At 45.6% G+C, this 23,658-nt stretch overlaps 1 protein-coding gene across 3 annotated transcripts in view; it reads left to right on the top strand.

Moving 5' to 3' along the window:
• Positions 1-20,976: 20,976 nt before the first annotated feature.
• SCML4 (Scm polycomb group protein like 4) overlaps positions 20,977-23,658 on the top strand; it is a 105,926-nt gene continuing 103,244 nt past the window's right edge. For 2 of the 3 annotated variants that reach the window (XM_038554870.1, XM_038554869.1), the window contains exon 1: positions 20,977-21,368. The gene's annotated coding sequence lies outside the window, so the exon portion shown is untranslated. The remainder of the gene's footprint in view (positions 21,369-23,658) is intronic. The other variant, XM_038554871.1, reaches the window with a different exon arrangement.

Here is a 23,658-nt window from a genome sequence, read left to right as displayed (position 1 = left end):
ATAAGTTAAAAAAATTTAAAAAAAAAGAGAACCAAGATGTTTATTGCGAACCAAAGAGGGAGGGAGCAGGATGGGGCAGAGAAAGGAGCTGAGCCATGATGGAGGCCTAGCAAAGCCTGGGCCATGCTAGGGGGTGCTCCAGAGGGAATATTGCTCCTTAGTACATCCCATGTCAGGCTGAAAAGCTGTGTCTTCAGAGTCCTGCCTTGCTCAGTGAAGAGCATGGGCTCCTCAGGGGGGGCATGACCTTGACAAGGGGCGGACGTCTCCGTATCAAGGCCAACCCTGAAGAAAATGTTGGCTGGAGGCTCTCTGCAGACCGCGCACACTCTCTGCCGCTAGGCAGCACGACCTTCCTTGAAGGAGGACCTGAGTGCCGTGTCTCCGTGTCTCGTATACTTTGCAAAATACCATATCATCAGGGTGAAACAAATACATGAAAAGCCAGCTGTTCAGGTTCTTCATCCATCCAGGAATCGCAAATTGAAACCACAGTGAGATACCACTACACATTCACCAGAACGCAGAAGTTGAAGAGATTGGCAACACCCACTGGTGGACACATGGCACCTTGAAATCTCATCTGTTCCTGGCAAAGCTGTAAATTTGTAGACTACTTTGTGAAACGGTGTGCCGTTAATTACTAAAGTTGAAGTTATGCCTGGGCAGGGATGTAGTCATTATACTTTCAGGTATTTACCCGACAGAAACGTATGCAGATCTGCACCAATAGACACGTATTAAGAATGTCCATAGAAGCTCTATTCCTAACAGTCCCAAACTAGAAACAACCCAGATGTGGACTCATCATAGAATGGATGAATACAGGGCAGCCTGGGTGGCTCAGCGGTTTAAGCGCCTGCCTTCCGCCCAGGGCGTGATCCTGGAGTCTCAGGATCGAGTCCCATGTCGGACTCCCTGTGTGGAGCCTGCTCCTCCCTCTGCCTGTGTCTCTGCCTCTGTGTGTGTGTCTATCATGAATAAATAAATAAAAATCTTTAAAAAAAAAGAATGGATAAATACGTTTTTCTGTGTTTATACAAAGGTTGTGATGGGCAGCCTCCAACATGGTCCCCAATGATCCCTGCCTCCTGGTGCTCCCATCCTGGCCTGGTCCCCTCCCACGCGGGACCAGCTTGGTCTGTGATCAATAGCGAATGGCAACAGTGATGGTGTATCACTTCTGAGATCAGATTATAAAAAACATTGCAGCTTCCACTGTGAGAGCTCTCACTCCCATGTATTCTCTTGGACTATTTGCTCTGCACAATCTAGGTCATGAGCGCCCCCATGGAGAGGCCAACACGGGAAGGATCTACTCTCTCGTCAACAGCCATGTGAGTGAATTTGGAAGTGGATCCTCCAGCCCTAGTGAAGGCTTCCAAGATTATAGCCTCAGGCAACAGCTCGACTGCAAAGACTTGAGAGACCGTGAGCCAGGACACCCGGCAAAACCGCAAATGATTCCTGACTCCCAGAACGTAGGTGATACAATAAATGTTGGTTTTCAACTGCTAAGCCTTGGGGTAATTTGTTACACAGCAATAGATAACTAATGCAACGGAATGGTACAAAGTAATGAAGACAAATGAAATGCAGTTACATATGTCAACATGGGTGAATTTTACCAACACAATACTGAGTGAAAAAACCAATCACAGAAGACATTTTTAAGATTATCCCATTATTTAAAGCTCAAGAAATGGGTAAAATTGGGATCCCTGGGTGGCTCAGCAGTTTAGCACCTGCCTCCGGGGCAGGGTGTGATCCTGGAGTCCCGGGATCCAGTCCTGCATCAGGCTCCCTGCATGGAGCCTGCTTCTCCCTCTGCCTGTGTCTCTGCCTCTCTCTCTTTCTCTCATGAATAAATAAATAAAATCTAAAAAACAAAACAAAAAAAAAAAGTCAGGATGATGGTTACCTTTGGGGACAGAACGGGGTAGGAAGTGGGAGGGAGCACAAGGAAGGCTTCTGTGCACTTGCGAATAATGTGCCGCTTCTTGACCTGGATGGTGATAGCAAGGGTGTTCGTTGTGGATAAATCAATAAGCTTTATGCTCTTGTTTTTAACCCCCCCCCCACACACACACATACACTCCACTTTTTTGTATATGTGTCAATCTCACAATGAAAAGGCAGACAGAGGATGGGTTGAGAGAAATTGGGAACAGAGAACACAGACAACTCTCCAGAAGAATGTTGTTGCCGAGAGGATCAGAGAAATGGAATGGGAGCTGGAAGAGAACTTCTAAGAAAGATTTCCAAAACAAGACTTTTTAAGAGATGAAAACAACAGTGTGTTCTGTGCCGAAGGAAATCATCTGCTGGAGAGGAAAACCCACTAAGACAGAAGAGGGGTATTGCTGGCACCACGTGAGGTAAGCGAGTGATGGGTCTGGCCTGAGCTGGGGATACAGCCTGGGTCACAGTCCTCTGGAGATACACCCCAGAGAATGCACCTACACCTATACCCTCTTCGTAAGCCTGTATCTATATATTGATAAACCTGTATCTGTACCTAGCTCCCTGTCTATAGATTTATTTTGAGGGGTTTATAGTTGATTCTAAGGCTCACATGACTGTGGAGGCTGGAGAGTCCCAAATCTCCAGGGTGGTCGGGCAGGCTTAGCAAGTCCTATGTTTAAAAAGATGGGACTTCCCTGTCACAGATGCCCCAGATGACCCAGCAGGCGGGGCATGAAGCTGCCCAACACCTGCAGACCAGCCGCGGAGATGTGCTCGGGAGCAATGAGGCTCTTTCCTGGGGGACACCCAAGTGTAGCCTTAGTGCGGCCCCAGAACTGGGTGACCAGCAAGGTGGGTGCTTCGGGGGAGGCTTGGCTGTGATGTCCAAGTCCGTGAAGACACTGAAAAAGGTGCCTTCGGGGGGAAAGGGCCACTTTTCCTTCTTCTCCGCCCCACAGAGGCACTCACTAGCTCCCCCAAGACTCTGCCCCCACCAAGGCCCCGGTGCAGGTGCTCTGGCCATTGGGCAAGCCAGCTGCAGCCTCCAGGGGACACCTTGGGGAACCTCGCTCCGCCGGCCCCCCCGCCAGAGCCCAGTGGGGAGCTACCCTCACCTAAGGGTACACCTCGGCCTCCTTAGGCCCCACTGCACACCCAGCTCAGCTGTTTGGGACTTGCTGGGGCACCGGGAGCGGGGGTGCCAGGTGCACCGCACCCACGGAAAGGACACCCAGGTACATTTGCATTTCGGATAAACAGCAAATTATTTCGTATGTGCATGTCCTGTGCGATATTTGACACATTCTTATGTATTTGGGGCAATACTTATACATATATGTGAATATTCATATTCATTTATGAATATATATAGTTTTAAAAATTCTGACTTCTCTCTTTTGTTTCAGTGAAACCCAAGTACATTCCCCCCTGCTCCCCTCCCCGCAAGCCCTCAGCTTTCTTAGCAGATTTGAAAAAGAAGCCACTTATCCTTTTCGTCACGGCATTCATTCAGCTAAAGCCGCTGCCCTTTACGTCTATGGAGCCTTTCTTTTCGAGGAACTTCGTGTTTTTATGTTAACTTATTTTTATGGGCAAATCTGTATTTTTGCTCTTTGGGCAGAGAGGTTTGCTTTTGGCCTGGAGTCCAAGCTGAAGAGGAACTATTCGCTGGGACAGATTATGGAAATCATGACAACATCCGTATGCCACCTGGAACGAGGCCCTGAGGGATCTCCTGGGGACCTTCCTTCTGGGTCACCATTTCTCACACCCACTCTCCTACGGGACACACACACATACACACACAGTCTATGTGTCCATTACGTTTAGATTTTGGATCAAGAGATTCCATGCCCTGTAAGGGACCAAAGCCCTTAACAATATTCCTAGTGACACTGCTTGGCCCTTGTTGAGCTCATTTCCCTGAATCCACTGTGGAATGACCTCCAGAATCAGACGGCCTCAGATGTACATATGCTGTCCCTTGGGCCTGACCCCCTGGGTCTTGGAGGACATGGAGCCAAGAACATCAGTTTCCTGGGACGGGCTGTGACCAAGTACCACAACCTGGAGGGCTTAAGCAGCAGAAGTGTATCGTCTCACAGTTCTGGAGGCTAGATTTCCAGAATCAAGGTGTCAGCAGGTTGTTTCCTTCCGAGGGCTGTGAAGGAGATCCAGCATCTCTTCTTGGCTTGTAGATGTGTCTCTTCACGTTTTGTTTTCTCTCTACATATATGTGTGTCTCTGTGTCCAAATTTCTCCTTTTAATAAGGACACCAGTCGTATCAGATTAGAGTCCACCCTAACGACCTCTGTAAAGACCCTATTTCAAATAAGGTCCTGTTCTGAGGTACTGGGCGCTGAGGATTTCAACGTATCTTTTTTGGTGGTGGTTGGGGGAGGGGGACACAATTCAACCCATACACCAAGGAGACCCTGATGAGGGAAGGCGCAATCCATTGGTATCTGAGAGATGACTCTTTGAGGGATTCCCATCAACACCTCCATAGACTAGAGCTTGGCTGTCAGGCTGGAGCTTTGGTCAGGAAGCTTCTAGAACCAGGAAGTGCTGACTTCATGGGAGAGCTCGCCGTTCCTGTTGGACACCTAAAGCTGTCTGAGAGGCCAGCTGAGCTCCTGGTAGGGAGAGACACTTTCCTCTCCACAGTGAGCCTCAGGGAGGGGTCCTTTCTCTTCAGCAGGGCAGGGGGCCACTTGCCTTCTCTCCCTGCAGGTGGGAACAGGCCTGTGAGCAGAGCATTCTCCACAGACTTGTCCAACCCATGTGGCACCCGAGTTCACTGGGGAGCTGGGAATTGGTCCAGGAAACGAAAACAAGGGCAGGCATTTGGAGGGTTTGAGGTAAAAATGTAATAACATGTGTGGTAAATGTTCGTAGTAATTTGGGTCTCATAAAACCCTGCCTTCCCGCACCGTATCCCCTTACTCCGACAATAAAACTCTAATGTTCTGTCACAGACAATTGAAATCTGAGGATTCAAAATAATACCTTGCCTATTTCTCTCTAAGGGAGCACAGTCACTGAAGAGTTTCAAACTTCTCATTCTCATAAGTTTGCTTTTTTTTTAAGAGAGAAAGAAAGAGAGATGGGGCATCTGGGTGGCTCAGTAGGTTGGGCATCTGCCTTTGGCTTGGATCGTGATCCCAGAGTCCTGGGATCAAGTCCCACGTCGGGCTCCCTGCACAGCGGGGAGTCTGCTTCTCCTTCTCCCTCTGCAGCTCCCCCTATGTGCTCGCTCTCTCTCTCATTCTTTGTCAAATAAATAAATCTTTAAAAAAAAAAAACCACACAATCATAGTAGATCTGTCTTTTAAGAAAAAGGAGAGAGAGAGCAAGCACAAGTGGAGGAGGAGAGAGGCAAAGGGAGAGGGAGAGAGAAATTCTTAAGCAGGCTCCACATCCAGTGTGCAGCCCATCACAGGGCTTCATCTCCTAACCCTGAGACCATGACCTGAGCCGAAATCAAGAGTCGGACACTTAACCCACTGAGCCACCCAGGGCCCCTCTCATAAGATTTTAATATTCTGCTTAGTAATAGGAAATCATGTAAGTGAGTGAGAAAATCTCAGTCCCTCCATCGATTCCATGGAGAAGAAAGACTCAATCATTCTGTCATTTCCAGGGAACCATCCCCTTACCAAGAGCTGCTGAGCTACTAGCACCCGCGGTCTCCCACCGTGTCCGGCCCGTGGGACAGTGTTCAGCCTTCAACAACACTAACTTGGTAGTCAGGGTGATCATGTCCTGCTGTGTTCGGACAGATTTTTTTGACCCCCTCCCCCAAGCCTAATTTCAGATGATCCCTTTTGCCAAAGTGAAATCCTCCCAGTCGCTGTGTTGGGGATATGGTTTCATAGTCTCTCCATAGAGTGTGTTGGAGGTGCGGAATTTGGCATGTGAACATAGGGGATGGAGAACTGACTGCAGGGAGGGAGTTCCCCGTGCCCTGGCTGCCCAGGCAGTTTGGGGCCTCGGAGGTAGACGTTTGGAAAATGGATTAGATTCTGTCCTTAAAAATCAAGTTATTTAGCAAAGTGGGGGAGCCTTGATCCAGCTGAGAGCCTCAGGAGCAGCCGGGGGCTTAACACCCTCCTGCACAGCTCTAAGGACATTTGAGGCTTGTGACCACTCAATCAGTCCCTGCAAATCATTTTAATCATCAGCTTCTTGCTACGTTGTGAGCACATTAATGATTTTTTCTCAGTGTGTGTAAGGGAAAAAGAGATTGCTAGTAGAAGCCTATTTAACTTGATTGCCTGCGTCCACGGGCACCAACGCGTCCCTTCCTCTGCCTTCCATCCATGGCACCCTCTGGCTGCGACACCTATCTATCATGCAAGTGTGAGTCAACCCCATGCCACAAGACCTGCTTGCCCTCCCATAGCCAATTTGTATTTTCTTTCTGCTTTTCATTCCTTCTTCTCCTCCTGACACACTCACATCTGTTTCTCATCGTTTAATTATTCTGTGTCATGGTTTACAGTTTATTTTCCAGTTTCCTCTGTTTTACCATCATACATCTAGCTTTCCTTTAGCAAACCCATACTCATTTCATTCTGATACCGTGTCCTGACAGTGTCCCTACTTGGTTTGCTATCATTGTTGGTTTCTTTTCTTTTTTGATTTTTTTTTTCCCCATCACTTTGGTTTTTTCTCTCTCTCAGGAACAGAGAAACCAAAGTACAGGTGTCAAAGCCAGTCAAGAGGACATTGCCAGCAGCCCGGTGTCATATCTGCCAATCTCTGTATTAATGGTCTCTCTAATGCTTGTGAAAGCAGGTGTGACAAAGTCCTCTGTTCCCCCCCTCCCCCCGCACCCCTGCCTCCAGGCCATTTCTGAAAGTTTGGATGGGTAATCCATACCTGGCAATATGTTCAGTCTCCTTCTTCCCCAGAGTTGAGTGTGCCTAGGATTGTACTGGTTTTCTACAATCTCCCTTTGCAATGTCCCCTGTGCTGGGGACAACAGCACAGACATCACTAGCAGGGTCAGTGGGCAGAGGAGGCAGGTTGAAGAAGAAGTTAGTGGCAGAAACAATTCTGTGTGTAGAGGGAGTTGTTTTCCTGGCCCAATTTGAATTACGCACTTCTCTGGACTTTGGAATACCTGGTGGTCAAAGGGCATGCTCTCAACAGTTTTAAGATTGCTACAAAATAGGCTGCTCTGAGTTTGGTGAAGGCAATTCTAGATTTCCTTTTTTCTTTTTAATTTTTGGATTGATGATTTCTAAAGAAAATGAGAATGATGTTTCTGATGACTCTCTGAGAGTCTCCTCCCTCCCTCAGGGAATGTAATATGCCTTTTTTCTTTGGCTGCCTTCCAGGTTTCCTTTTAATATTTTGTTTTCAGCAGTTTAAAAGTGATATACCTAGGTGTCATGTTTTGTTTGTTTTCTGCTTGATGTTTCTGAGCTTCTTGGATTTGTGGTTTGGTGTCTGTTATGAAGTTTGGGTGTCTGTCAATGGTTCTTCTAATATTTCTTCTGCCTCATTCTTTCTTCTTCTGGTATTACAATTGCATTTATATTAGACCATTTGATATTGTCTCACTTAAAATATAAAAACATAGATTATGGCTAAAAAGAATGAAAAATAAATACTAGGCAAACATCAAAGAAAGCTGGAGTTGCTGTATTATATTAATATTTGAAAAAGTAGACTTCACAATAGGGAATATTTTCAAGGATAAATAGTGACATTGTATAATGATAAAGAGATTAATCCTCCAAAAAGACCTAACAATTCTAAATGCACACATCCCTAACAACAGTGCTAAAAAATCCATAAAGCAAAAACTGCCAGAACTGAAAGGAGAAAGAGACAAATCTCATTAAAGATGGAGACATCAATGATTCATGGAAAAAGGAGGCAAAATCAGTAGACATAGAAGATATGAATAATATCATTAACCAACTTGATCTAAGTGACATTTACTGAATACTGTACTCAACAATAGAATACATATTCTTTTTTTTTATTTTATTTATTTATTCATGAGAGACACAGAGGCAGAGACATAGGCAAAGGGAGAAGCAGGCTCCCTGCGGGGAGCCCGATGTGGGACTCCATCCTGAGATTCCAGGATCACACCTGAGCCCAAGGTAGAAGCTCAACCACTGAGCCACCCAGGCGTCCCCACATTCTTTTCAATTGCACACAGGATAGTCATCAAGATAGATCATTTGCTGGCCCATAAAGGAAATCATAACAAACATTTATTAATTTATTTTATTTAATTTAAATTCAATTAATTAAGATATAGTGTATTTTTAATTTCAGAGGTAGAGGTCGGTGATTCATCAGTTGTATATAACACCCAGTGCTCATTATATCACGTGCCCTCCTTAATGCCCATCCCCTAGTTACCCCATCCAACCATCCCTCTCCCCTCCAACAACCCTCAGTTTGTTTCCTGTGGTTAAGAGTCTCTTATGATTTGTCTCCTCTTGGCTTCTGGAGGTGCAGCCTGTGGACAAGAGTGGTGGTGCTGCTCAGAGAGTCTACAGGGCACTCCTGCTGGGCTCACGGGCAGAGGGCAGGCAAAATGGTTGAAAGAAAGAAAGAAAGAAAGAAAGAAAGAAAGAAAGAAAGAAAGCAAGCTCTCACAAAGTAATGTTCTTGGAGCATAATGGAATTAAACTAGAAATCAATAACTGTAAGATACCTAGAAAATCCCCCAAATAATCAGAAATTAAACAATACACTTTTATATAATCTATGGACTGAAAAAAGAAACCTCAAGAAAATTTAAAAATACTCTGAATACAAAATAAGAGGGAAAATTTATTATATCTAATTTGTGGGTTGCAGCTAAAGTAATGCCAAAAGCATGGCACTTTTAAGATGTTTATGTTAGAGAAGAAGCAATGTCTCCAATCAATAGTCTTAAGCTTCTACTCCAAGGAACTAGGAAAAGAAGAGCAGTTAAACCCAAAACGAGCAGAAGAAAGGAAGGAGCAATTAAGAGCCTAAATTAATGAAATTGAAGAAAATGGAAAACTTCCTACCACCCACTCACCCCCACCCCCACCCCCGCTGAGTCCTATGTCCCTGTGTACATCAGTGAACGTAAACAGAGACGTGTGGAGGAGGAAGGATTTATCAAATTACTCAGATCAGATTGTAAGTGTTAGCTCTGTCCCAGGACCTCTGTGAAAACTAGATGTTATAAATGTCTTAAAAATTATTATAAGCTCTTTATGTCATTTTAAAAGCTAACATCTATGGGGAGCTTATGACATCCCAGGTACTCTGGTAGGCACTTTAAATATTCATTTATGTTAACCCAACAAGTAACCTATTTTATTCCCATTTTACAAATGTGGGAGCTGAAGCCCGCAGAAGTTAAGTAATCTGACAAAAGTTCCTCACCTAATGAGTCACAGAGTCAAGGTCTGAATCCAAGCAATCTGGCCTGAGAGCACAGATGTAAAGAAGTGTTTTTGCTGGTGTCTGCGACTGTGAGGTCCATGATACGAAAGGTGTGTTTATTTATTTGTTTTGCCTAGCCCAGTCTGACACATGGCAGCTCTGGATTAGTGTTAGTTGGCTGATTTACAGCTTGAGCCCCCTGTAGAATAAAAACGGAAACAATAGTGGCTTTTTAGAAAGGGAACTTCAAAGTTGCTAAGAGACTAGGTCTTAAATGTTCTCACCTCAAAAGAAGAAGGAGGAGGAGGAGAAAGAAAAGAAGAAGAAGGAGAAGAAGGAGAAGGAAAAGAAGAAAGAAGGGATCCCTGGGTGGCTCAGTGGTTTAGCGCCTGCCTTTGGCCCAGGGCATGATCTTGGAGTCCCGGGACCCAGTCTTGCATCAGGCTCCCTGCATGGAGCCTGCTTCTCCCTCTGCCTGTGTCTCTGCCTCTCTCTCTCTCTCATGAATAAATAAATAAAATATTAAAAAAAAAAAGAAAAGAAAGAAGGAGGAGAAATAACAACTATCTGAAGTGATAGAGGTTTTAGCTAAAGCTCTGGTGGTAATCATTTTGGAAATATATAAATGTATCAAATCAACATGTTGTGTGCCTTAAATTTACACAAATTTAAGGGGAGCCCGGGTGGCTCAGCGGTTTAGCGCCACCTTCAGCCGAGGGTGTGATCCTGGAGACCCAGGATCGAGTCCTATGTTAGGCTCCCTGCATAGAGCCTGCTTTACTCACCCTCTGCCTGTGTCTCTACCTCTCTGTCTCTCTGTGTCTCCCATGAATAAATAAAATCTTTAAATTAAAAAAAAATACACAATGTTATAAGTCAATTGCATCTCCAAACAAAAAAAGTGATGACTACCACTCTACATTTTATTTATTTATTTATGATTTTATTTATTTATTCATGAGAGACACAGAGAGAGGCAGAGACGCAGGCAGAGGGAGAAGCAGGCTCCATGCAAGGAGCCCAATGTGGGACTTGATCCCAGATCCTGGGATCACGCCCTGAGCCAAAGGCAGAAGCTCAACCACTGAGCCACCCAGGCGTCCCCACTCTACATTTTAAACTATTAAGTATTGGTGGGCACTTGACGGGATGAGCACTGGGTGTTATTCTATACGTAAGGGGAGCGGGAAGGAGACGGCGTGTTTGGGGATTGAGCGGAGAGATGGAGCGGGACATTTCTCTGATGACATCACAGAAGTCCAGAGGATTGCAAATAAATCCGTCTTGAAGATCTTCATATCCTTTCTTCGGGCTGACTTCCACTGCGCCCAGTCGGAGGGGCCCAGGCAGTGCTTCTGCAGACATGCAGCGGGGAGGGAGGCTCTCCCAGGACGGCACCCCGCTCACCCTCTTTCCCCGGGCCGTGGGGTGCGGGAGCTGACTCTCACTGGGCCTGCGCCCCTCGCTGCTTTTAGGCCTCAGCACACCTTCACCCCCAGCGGACTCCTCTGGCTGCTCTCATTTTAATCACAACACTCCTCCTCCCGGCACCATGACCCTGACCCTCTCTAGCCCTTTCCTGCTCAGATGTTTCTCCTTAGCACTCATCCCCATTCAACGTGATAAATATTTTAAATATTTCACTTATTTATCTTGCTTATTGTCTGTCTTCCTACAAGAGAAAGTAAGCTCCCTGAGTGTAGACATTTTGGTCTCTTTCTTTCTTTCTTTCTTTCTTTCTTTCTTTCTTTCTTTCTTTCTTTCTTTCTTCTTTCTTTCTTTCTTTCTTTCTTTCTTTCTTTCTTATATTTTATTTATTTATTTATTTATTTATTTATTTATTTATTTATTTATTATTCATGAGAGACCCACAGAAAGAGAGGCAGAGACATAGGCAGAGGCAGAGGGAGAAGCAGGCCCCATGCAGGAAGCCCGATGTGGGACTCGATCCTGGGTCTCCAGGATCACGCCCTGGGCCGAAGGCAGACATCCAACCGCTGAGCCACCCAGGCGTCCCTCTTCCTTTCATTCTTCTTTCAGATTTTATTTATTTGAGAGAGAGAGAGAGAGAGAGCACAAGTGGGAGGAGAAGCAGAGAGAGAGGGAGAGAGAAGCAGACTCTCTGCTGAGCAGAGAACCCAACATGGGAACCCAATGCTGGGCTCCATCCCAGGACCCTGGGATCATGACCTGAACTGAAGGTGGATGCCTAACCCACTGAGCCCCCCGGGGGCCCCTGTGGTCTATTTCTTAAGCTGAGCCTAGAATAGTGCCTGACACTCAGCAGGCATTCAGTACTATTTGTGGAATGAATGGAGGAGTCAAGATTCCCTGTCATTTCACCTATGAGTTAGGAGAAGGACATTCAGAAGTCAAGATTCTGTGAGCATCTGATATGCTATCTAGATAGCTCAAAAATGCCATATTTATTATAAAATCCCTGCTTATGATTAGGTGTGTGTGCTCGGCACATAGTGGCTCATGTTATTTGTCTCCGATCAGGACCCAGCGATCAATCTGACAGCCTCTGCTTCCAAGGAACTCTCTCCCACTCATTCAGAGTTCAAGCTAGGATATTAGATGTTCACAAGTGCGTAACAAATTAGCATTTCTCATCCATTCATGATCATTAACAAACATTTATTGAGTGCGACCATATGGCAGGCACTATTTCAGGATGTCTCCAAGAAAAAAGTCCAAAATTCGACTAGAGAGTAATGGCTTAAGTATCTTCATAAAGAATCTATAATAACAGGGACACCTGGGTGGCTCAGTGGTTCAGCGTCTGCTTTCAGCTCGGGGCGTGATCCTGGGATCCAGGGATCGAGTCCCACATCAGGCTCTCCATGGGGAGCCTGCTTCTCCCTCTGCCTGTGTCTCTGCCTCTCTCTCTGTGTCCCTTATGAATAAATAAATAAAATCTTAAAAAAAAAGACTTTATAATAACATTGCTTTTTTTTAAAGATTTTATTTATTTATTCATGAGAGACACAGAGAGAAAGAGAGGCAGAGACACAGGCAGAGGGAGAAGCAGGCTCCATGCAGGGAGCCTGACGTGGGACTTGACCCTGGGTCTCTAGGATCATGTCCTGGGCCGAAGGCAGTGTTAAACCGCTGAGCCACCCGGGCTGCCCGGCATTTTATTACGAGCAAAAAAGCCATAAAATTAGGTTTACAGTTTTTTAGAACTTTGTTTACAATTTTTATTTTAATTTATGATTGGATTTTACGAAATGTTTTTAAAAAATGACAACTCTCCTTAAGTGAAAAAAATATCATGTTCATGCTTTTTGTGAACTCTTCCACTCTCAGGGGTAGAGGATCAATGATTGCTTTTTATTGTAAAGAGAGTGCTTAAAATGTTTTATTTAATACTTTTTATGATCAAAATTATGTATGCATATATCTGTGTGTGTATGTATCTATTGAGAAAGATTAAAAAGGGAAATAGTTCCATAAGATTTATATCAAAAATAGTTGTCTCCTGTTCCTGCATCCCTTCTCTCTAATGACAACCATGGTTTTGGCTGTTGCTTCTGGTATTTGCCTCTGAATTCCTAATTAACCTGTATATATTGCCTTTTCTTGCTTATTTTTTGTTTTAGATAGTGATTCCTTACTTTGGAATGTGTGGGCTTGTTTGAAAATCTCATCTCCCCTTTTTCCTCTCTCCATGCTCCCAAAAAAGTTATGGCATAATTTTTAGTGAAATCAATACTTAGTAATAATATTATTTTGAAAATGTGTATGTTATTTAGAATTCAGCTATATGGTATACTACAGTTAATGTTTCTCTTTCTCTGAGTTAATAATTCTCTTTTTTATTTGTCACTTGGTTTTCCAAGTACCTTTAATAAATTTATCCCCAAATTATCCACCAGCACTGTAACACTTTCATTATGCTCAAACATTAACCTTACCTCCTCATTTTATTTTTTTCCTTTAGAGACATTCCTCAAGGATGGACAATTCACTACGTCCATTCATAACTGTCATTCTGGAATTTCTCTTCACCATTATTCTGGAATGAAGCATGACTACCAACTGCCCTGTGATGATTTATCCATCTTCAAATACTCCTGATCCAAGCCTTAGAGGACACTGGGGAAGAATTAAGGATGAGCCAGACCTGACCTCATGTTTCTCTTACCACTCCTGGTATTTATTTGAGGTTCTTGACCACTGTCACGGACATGGTTGAGCCAATATCACTGCTCTGAGCCACTAAGCTTCACATAAAACTTGTACATTTCTTGTTAAATTTTCTTTTCATTTTTGCCATTTCTATCTCTTGAGTGTTCATCTATGGGCTGTACCCCTTCCAACAATCTGGGAAAATGGGTTCTGTCTCTCCAGACAGTCCCCCCAAACTCTCTGAGTTTGGTTCTTAGTCCAAAGAGGTCATTCCTGGGCTCAGTCCCTGGAAGGTCAGTAAAGGGCCCATCTTTAGATGCTGCTGCTATGTCCTCTTGTGCCCTGAGGCCCCTCCATGTCCCTTGAGCCCCAAGCTGTGTGATGCTCGCTCACCAGCTCCTTCAGGTCCCCTCTGGCCATTTTCCCAAGGCTTGCCTTTGGGCCCAACTTGGTCCTAGAGGGCAAAACTGCCCCTCCCACAATTCCCTTCAGGCAGAGCCTGGCTCTTAACTCCTACCCCACACCATACCACGCATGGCACACACACCCACATGAGCCAAAGGGCAGACCGCAGAGCCCCATTAAGGCAATCACAGTATTCTCTCAAATAACCCATCTGGAGAATACCAATTCCAGTCAAGCCCTCCTCTCCAGAAGACCCCTCATCTTTATTAAAGAATAAAGTACAGCTAAATACACACCCAACTTCCATAACTCTAGCCCCTTGGTCAGCTGGCTGCCTTTCCGCCCTACAAATTCCTGATTTTCACAACCCGGGAAAGGTCCAGAGTCCTCCTGGTTATGGCTACCCATTCCCCCAGGCTCGATAGTTTCTAAATCCCTTTGGTCTTGGCCCTGGCTTCTCATGAGCTCTTTGGTTTCACCTGCGTCGCCCCAGGATGTGCAACTCAGCCCAGCCTCTTCAACAGTTTCTACAAGAAATCCAACCACATCAAGCACTTCACGATTCTGTGGTCTTTCCTGAAGATCTGTGTCTGAGAGCTGTAGCGGTGAAGGTCACAGGCACCAAGCACAGCAGCCTACCATCTCTTCTCCACATCTCCCCCCACCACCACCTCCTACTAATCAGTTGCTTCTTGCTGATTTTGGTCGTTTAGCATCCATTTCTCTAGGAGGGAAACTTCCTAGCTCTTCCATGGAAAAGTCCTAGGAGAGGCTCTCCGTTGTGTTGGATGTCAGTGGGAAAGTATGGCAGCCTGAGAGCAACTGGCAGCCATATTGTGACCATGAGGGGAGCCAGGCATAGGATGATTCAGACCATTTCTTTGGTGACATTACTGAGCTATTGGATCAGCCTCACCTATAGCTCACTAGACACCCTGCCAATGCATGATCTTTATTTTTAAGCCAGTTTGAGTGGTTTTTACTGTTACTTGCTGTTTTACCTCCTCTTCCTTCCTCTTGGCCCAGACCCAGTTTTTTTGAGTTTAGATTCTACCCTAGGTGGGCTTATCAAAGACATGGTCCACACTAAAGTTGGTTCTTCTTAAGGGGAATTCATCAACCAATTGCTTTTTATTCACCCACCAAGGGTTTTTTCGGTTAAAGAGAGTGAAAAATTTCAGACTGTATCATCTGCATTGAGATTCAAGTTTTAGTAACCAAGAGGCCCATCTTGGAGATCTTCCCCCAAATAAGGGGAGACAGAGCCTCGGGTGATTAATGATTTTATTCTAGAAACTGAAAGTACAGGCAACCTTAACAATATATCTAAATGAAAATTTTTTTAAAAAGTAATCATTCTTGGCTGTGCCCCCTGCCATGTCCTTTCTCCTTTACATATGTGTGCACACACACACATACACATGCACACGTGTCTTTCCATAGAAATTGGGGTCAAGGGTGCCTGGGCAGCTTAGTCAGTTGGGTGCCTGACTCTTGATTTTGGCTCAGGTCGTGATTAGGTCATGATCTCAGGGTCGTGAAATGAAGGCTCTGCCCACCTCTCCCTTCTACCTCCCCTGCACAGTCACTCTCTGACACGCTCTTGCTCTCTAAGATAAATAAATCTTTTTTAAAAAGTTAATTAGTTTCAAACAAACATGGCTCAAAGCAGAAGTGATCTGAAGAAGATAATATTTTAAAAGTATAAAGGAGGAAGAAGGTAGGAAATAGAAATCATCCTTTCAATTTTAACAAATTAGGATTTTTTTTTTTTGATGACAGACATCTAAAGTCAATCACTTTTTTCAGAGAAAAGGAATAGTGTCTAAAAGCTTAAACTAATATTGAGATTAGGTTACTGTCTTTAACCTCTAGTTTCTTTTATTCATCAGCAGCAGTTGTTGACTTCTTGGTATAGAACAGGCACGTGTTACACGCTACAGATACAGCAGAGTACAAGACGGTGCCCCGCCATCTTGGAATTTATGGCCTAGTGACCAAAGAGAAAGCCCCTGCTGTCGTCCCCCTCAGCTCTCCCAGCTGTCAACACATGCCTTGTGTTAGCAGACGCTGCCCCTGGGATGAGGGTCTCTGGGCTTGCTACTACCCAAACTGCCAGACCTTGAGACAAATATTTCCACTAAGTCAATCCCTGAATATCAGCCAAGGCCACAGGCCCAGAGCCACAAAGAAAGGAGGCCCCACCTGAAAGGAACCATGTTTTAGGCCCCAGAGAACTTGAATGAGTCACTCTTTCCTTGGACAGGAGTGATTTTTCACTTTATTCCATCACCTTCCCCCCCTCTTCAACCTCTGGTGTCTTTAGCACATGGCTTTACTCGGACAAGACTATTACCAGCTTGAGGACCCTACAGACTGTGGGAGCCCTTGCGTGGGAAAGGGTAGGGAGTCTGTCCCTGATTTTGTATTGGCTGTGCTGAGTACCCAGTATGGCTTAAAGGTATTAGGAGGTGGTAAAGCCCAGAGTGAAGGGCAGCAAAGACAAGCTTGAGTGAGTTAGGGGCAGCCTTCATGCTTGAAACACTGGCTAAGGCCATGGCCGAATGAGGCCTACAGCCAGTAGGCAAGGATTTTATTTTGATTCCATTGATTAAAAAAGAAATTTGAGACTTACGATTTATGAGAATTATTTTTTTAAAAATTTTTATTTATTTATGATAGTCACACACAGAGAGAGAGAGAGGCAGAGACATAGGCAGAGGGAGAAGCAGGCTCCGTGCACCGGGAGCCCAACGTGGGATTCGATCCCGGGTTTCCAGGATCGCGCCCTGGGCCAAAGGCAGGCGTTAAACCGCTGCGCCACCCAGGGATCCTGATTTATGAGAATTATAAGTAGATGTTTGCAGATGTGATAGGAAAAATTTGGATACCAATCAATTGATTCAGATAACTTTTTATTATCACCAAAAAGTGGGTCTTTCTTTGTAGAAAATATTAAAAAGAAAGATTAAGATACTAAGTACTCGTAGTCCTATCACCAAGAGAACATGACTGTTAATATAACTCCAGCATTTTGCAAATTATTATTTTTTTCTAAGTAAGATTCTCTTCTGCATATACTTTGTAACCTTCAGTTTTTCTCTATTGAGAACATTTTTTCATGTTGTTAAATGATCTTCTGTGACATCTTTTTTGGTAGTTTAACATTGTATAATCTATGGTGTGGACCCATGATCCACTTACTTATGTAATCTCTCTTTTTTAAAAAAGATTTTATTTTTAAGTAATCTCTGTACCCAACGTGGGGCTTGAACTCACAATCCTGAGATGGAGTCACATGCTCTACGACTAAGCCAGCCAGGCCCCCCAGCCAGGCGCCCCCAATAAGTAATCTCTTTTTATTGGACTTTGAGGCTATTTCCCATTTACCTTCACTACTGAAAATAGTTTTGTTTTTAATTTCAAAAGATCCCTGCTTGCTTCCCTGCTTTGTTTATACAAAAATCTGACCCTGTGGCAGGCAGGGCTTTGGGCCGAAAAAGACTCAGATTGGAGGAGCCAAGGAGTCTGGCATCCCCTTTCTGTTTTGCCTCTCTCATCTGACCCATCAGGTTAATCATTGGCTGCCTCGATTTCCACTTTGGCAAAATGGTGACATAAGTCTCATTACTTCCATAATCCTGAAACTCTCAAGCTCTTGAATACTTAAGGAAAAGTTGGAGATGAATGATGGGAAGCAAAGCCTTGTGGCCACATGAATGTGGGAGACTGGTCCCCCGTTGCTACTTCAGAAATGGAATCTCAGCCTGTTCTTTCCACATGCCCTCTTCCCCTGCCTCCATCCCAAATTGGCATTCCAAAGCTCTGGTCTTATTCTATGGAGAGAGAGGGTGCGTTTTGTCCCTTAGGTGCCACGGCCAAGGCCACAACAAAAACTGAGCTCTCCTCCAACCCAAAGCCTTGGACTGTAGAACGTCAGCACCATAAGGGACTACAAAGATGATCTAATCCCTATCCTCCTCCCCCCACCACCCCCACCCCGTCCCCCTGTGCTGTTTAAGGAGTGATTTGATCAATGTCTTTGGGTTAATGACAGAGCTGGAACAGGTGCAGTGCCAGGAGGCCATGTGGCCCAATGATTAATTATGTGTCTTTGGGGACAGACTGAGGGTCAATCCTCTATCCAGCGCTTCTGAGCCGTGTGAACTTGGGCAACTTATTAGCATCCCTGTCTCAGTTTCCTTATCTATAAAATGGGGATGGTGTCATAATACTTACTTCATAGGATTGTTACCAAAAAAGGCTGCATGTGAATAGGGCTCCTGCGTAGTATTTCCCCGGCAAATGTTAGCTGTTATTATGATAATATGGGCGGTTTTTGCAGTAGCACCAACCCCCCTGTCCAGGACACAGCCCTCTCCACCTGATGCTTGTGTTGGAGCCACAGCTCTTTACCAGCAGCTGACAGGGATTACTCTTCAAATGGATACCACTCTGAGTAGGTTTGCATTTGGGATGCCCCCAAATTAACCTGCTCCCGCTGGCCGCCTCTCCCTAACCACCAACCCAGTAGCATTTGTGAGGCAAGAGTGGAACATGCTGCTGTGGTCTGAGACAGAAATGTAACCACAGCGCCAAAGAAAATTAACAACATGGCACAGCTAAGCATCCTGATTGCAGCCCAGGGGTGTATAAGACTGAGAGGTACGTTAGCTGGGAAGGGTCCCTTTGCTGCTTAACATACCCCTTAGCTTGGATGCAGCCATCCCACCAAATTGCTTTTCCCTTACGTGTTTTTTAACTTATTTTTTTCTTGGAATTTAGGATTTTTAAAAACATGGATTTTAATTTTTTTATAAGATTTTATTTATTTATTTGAGAGAGAAAGACTGAACGAGTGGGAGGGGCAGAGGGAGAGGGAGAGAATCTCAAGCAGACTCCATGCTGAGCACAGTGCCTGCTGCTGGGCTCGATCCCAGGACCCTGAGATCATGAGCTGGGCTGAAACCAAGAGTCGGATACTTGACCCACTGCCCCACTCAGACACCCCTGGATTTAATTTCTTAAGGCCAAAGTCCTGGTGCATGAAAAAAGAAATTCTAGTAGATATCTATCTATCTATCTATCTATCTATCTATCTATCTATCTATCATCATCTATCATCTATCATCTATCAATTATCTCTATCATTTTTTAAGCAAGACATCTTAGTTAACTTCCATTTTAAGCCTCACTGCGCAGTTGACGTGTGATGCCAATGCCTGTATCCCAGAAACACTCGACTTAAGGACAGGCCACAACAGCACTTCTGGGAGGAGGTGAGGCAGTGCGGAGTTCAAGGATCAGAATCGCAGATTCTCACAGAGCTGGATAGGAAAACTGGAAACGCCTTTCTCTGGGCCAGATTCTGCCAAAGTTCGTTCATTCGTTCATTCGTTCGTTCGTTTGTTCATTCATTCGTTCCTTCCTTCCTTCCTCCTTTCTTCCCTCTCTCCTTCCTTCCTTCCTCCCACCCTCCCTCTCTCCTTTCTTCCTTCCTTTTACAGGATCTGAGAAATATCTTGATGATTTAAGAAGGATTTATCTTATTCACCCAAAGAAGCATTGTAAAGCAAACACTGGTCTAGCGTCCCAGACACCGGGGCGCTTTGCTGATCTGCACACCTCGGGGTTGTGCTGGAGGCTGTGGGAACAATACACGCCGCCCCCGCGACAGAGATGTTGCCGATTGAAATCACCCAGTCGGTCCTATTTTCTTTCCTCCTCCTCTCCTTCCTTCCACCTCGTCTTCCCCCTCCTTTACTGAAATCAGCTTATATTAAATGACCAAAATGAAGAACTCCCATACTTGCCTTCTCCCACCCAAAACAAAATAACAAAATTAGATGATTGAATGAATTCAAGTAGCACATTCATTTCTTGCTCAGTAAGTACAACGCTTGGACTTCAAAGAAATTTATTTCTTTCCTATGTTCACCATTCGGGGAGACAGATTTCTTATTTCTTTCTGATGTGACTCTGCAAATACAGTCAGAAAAACCTCAAATTGTAATTTCTTTTTTGTCACTCTCAGTAACTGTGCAAGCTGTGCCCTGAGCCTTAGTCAGCCCTAGTTCATGTGAGTCCTAAACATTTGCTAAATTTGCTTGTTGCTCATCCCCAGAGGTAAGCCTGCGGGTGGCCACATATTTGTTGAGTAGATGTTTCATCTCATAGGAAATACTTGGGAATAATACTCCAGGATGGGCTGAGTGAAAAGAGTGATGGGGAGTCTTGCTCCACTTTACTAAAAAAAAAAAAAAAAAAAAAAAAAAAAATGGAGAAAAAGTCCCTTTACAGGTATTAATTGATTAACATTGTATAATGTTATACACAGAGAACACAATGGGGTATGGAGGATGAATAGTAGTCTTTTTCCCGGGTGGGGACCATCCTGTCCCATGCAGGCCCTGGTCATGGTCACAAGTGGAGAAATGCTTCTGTCCTGACACACACACCGGGAGCCCAAGTCCAGGCTCCATCCGCTGACCGTGCGTGTCGTACACAGCTGTACGGTCAACACGTGCGATCATGGTGTGTTCACCTGTGTAGGCAGCCCTCTTCTTATGCCAAAACACACAGTCTCTCCTGCACAGTTGGTGTTACTAGGATTTTTTCTGTTGTGGTTGTTTTATTTGTGCAAAGTCCAACAGTCGCTCCTTCAGATCACCGGTATCCGACAAGACTGGTGCTGGCCCCCACTGCTACAGGACTGGGACAAAGAGATGATGTTACAGTCTGGTTTCTATGGCAACAGAGGAGGGGTAATGAAAACCGAAATGTTGGAAACACCCATTCTGACAATTGTGACATAATTCAGGTTATTACAAGGACGTAACTACCAAAGACGCCGAGGTGTCATTACCTTGCAGCTCATGTCGGCAAAAAGCTCCACTGCACATTTCTCTTAGTTGGGCTGCTAAGAGGAAGGAAACACGAAACACACACACACACACACACACACACACACACACACGCGGGCGCGCCTCGTTTTCTGCATGTAAAATGTGTGTGTTCTTTAAAAGCCAGTGGTTGGCTGGCTTTCCGGACATGATGTGGTCGAAGCTGTCATCGTAATGGAAATTCATTGCTGTAGCTATGGTAAATCGAGTTCTCTGCCCGTGCTGAATGCATTAGTCTAATGAGATGTTTGCAGCCGGAGAGCGGGGCTGCTGGGGACCGACTGTGAGCTCCTAGCGCGGCTGCGGGAGCAGCTTTTGTAACGGTGGCCGGTGGCCGGTGGCCGGTGGCCGCAGGTACCAAGAGCGCCTGGGCCTCCTGAGCCAGCCCTCCCGGCCCCGCGGAGAGCCCGAGCGGGGCTCTGGCGAACGAGCCGGAGGTGAGGGAGATGCACAGGCAGAGGGGGTGCCACTGACTTGGGATCCTGCTCCTTCTGCTGTCGCCACGACAGGTGACGCGTTGGCTGCGGCCGCCTGGGCCCGGTGCCACGGCGAGTGTCCCGGACCAGCAGGTAAACTTCCCTTCCTCCTGCTCCAGACACGAAGCCTGGTCTCTTAACGGGATCTCAGAGACGAGGCCATAGTCTAGAAGGACAGGGTGTCTCGGTTTGGGGCCCAGACACATTCCCTGCCCTTCAACTCCGCGGTGGAGTACGTGGAAAGTTGGGTTCCCCCCACCCACGTGGGATGTCGAATAACTGTTTTTGCTTTTTCGCATGATGACTTTGCTTTGCTTTTGTTTTGTTCTGTGAATTTAGACAGTGTTCTAGGTCCCGGGCTATGCATATTTACTAAACCCTAATTATCAAAATTGACGTGTTGTGAACACGCAAGAGGACTTTTTAGAACTGGATTGCATTATTTATAACCCAGCTGGAATGTTTTATATGCCTTTGTGCTGCTTTTTCTTGATTCACCAAGATAGATGAGACTACTATTTACCGCTAGGAGCTGGCACTGGTTGGTTTGGGAGGAAAAATATACCCAGGTGGCTATGGGAGTGTCAGGAGCAGCTTTTCCCAAGTTCGAATACAGAGTCACCTCCCTCCCGGGTAGGGCGTTGCATGACCGGGACCCCAGTGGCATGAAGCTTGGTCTCCAGGAGCTTGCGGAGTGGAACAGGACAGTGGATGAGGGTGGTGTCAGCTGTGTCTAGGTCCTCTGACCCACAGCTGCTGAGGGGCTGAGTCCAGGTTCCTCTGCTCCCTGTCATAGTAATGGGCAGAGACCTCATGGGGCTGTCTTCAGAGTCTGTGATGGTCCTCAAGAGGGTTAGACACCAGTAGCCTTCTGAGACGGTGGCCCTTGGTTGGGCACAGAGCCCAACTTGAGAAAGCCACCCAGGTGCTTCGAAATTGAGATGTTGTACACTCTTGTGGTTTTCTTTCTTTTCAACCAGAGGAACCATTTTTGAAGAGTGAGAGGCAGAGTTGTTTTTTTTTTTTTTTCTCAAGACTTAAAAAAATAAAATAGAATATTTGGAGCAAAAGCATAAAAATAACTACAAAGGAATTTACAGTGTGGTAAAGTAAACTAGCAAGGGGCACGATATTTGTGTGGAGCGTTTTTCGTGTTGCTGGGTAGGACCTGCCTGAAGAAATGAGGGGGGCCCTGGCAGGAGCCCCTGGGTGGAGATTACCTAGAAAGCCGCTGGTGATCATCTGAACTCAAATAAAACGTTGACATAGACGCTTCAGTTTTAGGGAAGTGGATCGGTGGCTCCAGATCTTGACCTTTTAAACCTATGTGTTTAAATGGATATATATATATATTTAATGTGAATAGGTTTTCTTTAGCTCTCTACGTTGTGTGTGTGGACAGCCTCTGTAACGTTTTGGAGAATCGGTCAGTCTGCTTGCTTTGTGGAATTACAAGGGCAAATCCCACAAAAAAAAAACAGTTCTTCCGTGTGTAACATGTTTACATTTCTTTGTGTCACCAAAATCACTTTTATGTTGCTGCAAAAAAAAAAAAGAAAAAAAAAGAAAAAGAAAAACGGAAGAAAAAAAGTAAATGAATGATAATAGAAAGAAAAGAAAGCAGCAAGAGAAACGGGGAGTACATCGCTTGGGGTCATTGGTTTGCTTTTGGTGGTGTGTTTTCAAGGCAAGTGAAACCCGCAGAGGCAGTTTCACTTTCTGGTCCTCGGGCCCTGGGGGCTGGGGTCGCCGGGTCCCAGCAGCAGGTGACTCCGGCCCACCAGGGCTGGAACACAAGTCACACTCACGGGGTGGGTGGGGGGGTGCGAGAACTTCTATGTGGCAAACTCAAAACCAGGAACGACTTCTTCAGTGTTAGGCAGTATTTGCTGCTTCTAAAAATGCAAGCGGTGCCCTCAAAGCACAAAGATCCAATTTAAACTTTTTTTCTTTTTTTTTTTTTTTTTTGGTGGAAACTTTAGATGAGGGGACAGTGACGAGCAGATGGCCTCCCAGCTCTCCCCGGGGTGGTGGGGCGATGCATTTTCAAATCTTCACTGTTGGGTCCCAAGTACTTCCAACCGGGCTGCAACAGGCTGCAACAGGCTTAAGGCGGCGGCACTGAGGCTCCCCGGGACGCGAAGAAGGGATGCTCGGAGAGCCTGGCCCTCGGGGCGTTTGCGGGGGGAGTTCCCGTGCAAGGGGTTCTGCAGAAGTGGGGACCGGGCGGCGCGGCCCCGGAGGATGCATCACACACACACGCGCACACACATGCACACACGCACACGCGCGCACACGTGCACACATGCACACACGCACCGTGCACACACATGCACACGTGCACACGCGCGCGCACACACGTGCACACCCGCACCTGCGCACG

The sequence above is a fragment of the Canis lupus genome, chromosome 12 (assembly GCF_011100685.1).
Source record: "Canis lupus familiaris isolate Mischka breed German Shepherd chromosome 12, alternate assembly UU_Cfam_GSD_1.0, whole genome shotgun sequence".
Classification (NCBI taxonomy): domain Eukaryota; kingdom Metazoa; phylum Chordata; class Mammalia; order Carnivora; family Canidae; genus Canis; species Canis lupus.
This window is presented reverse-complemented; position numbering and strand designations above follow the sequence as displayed.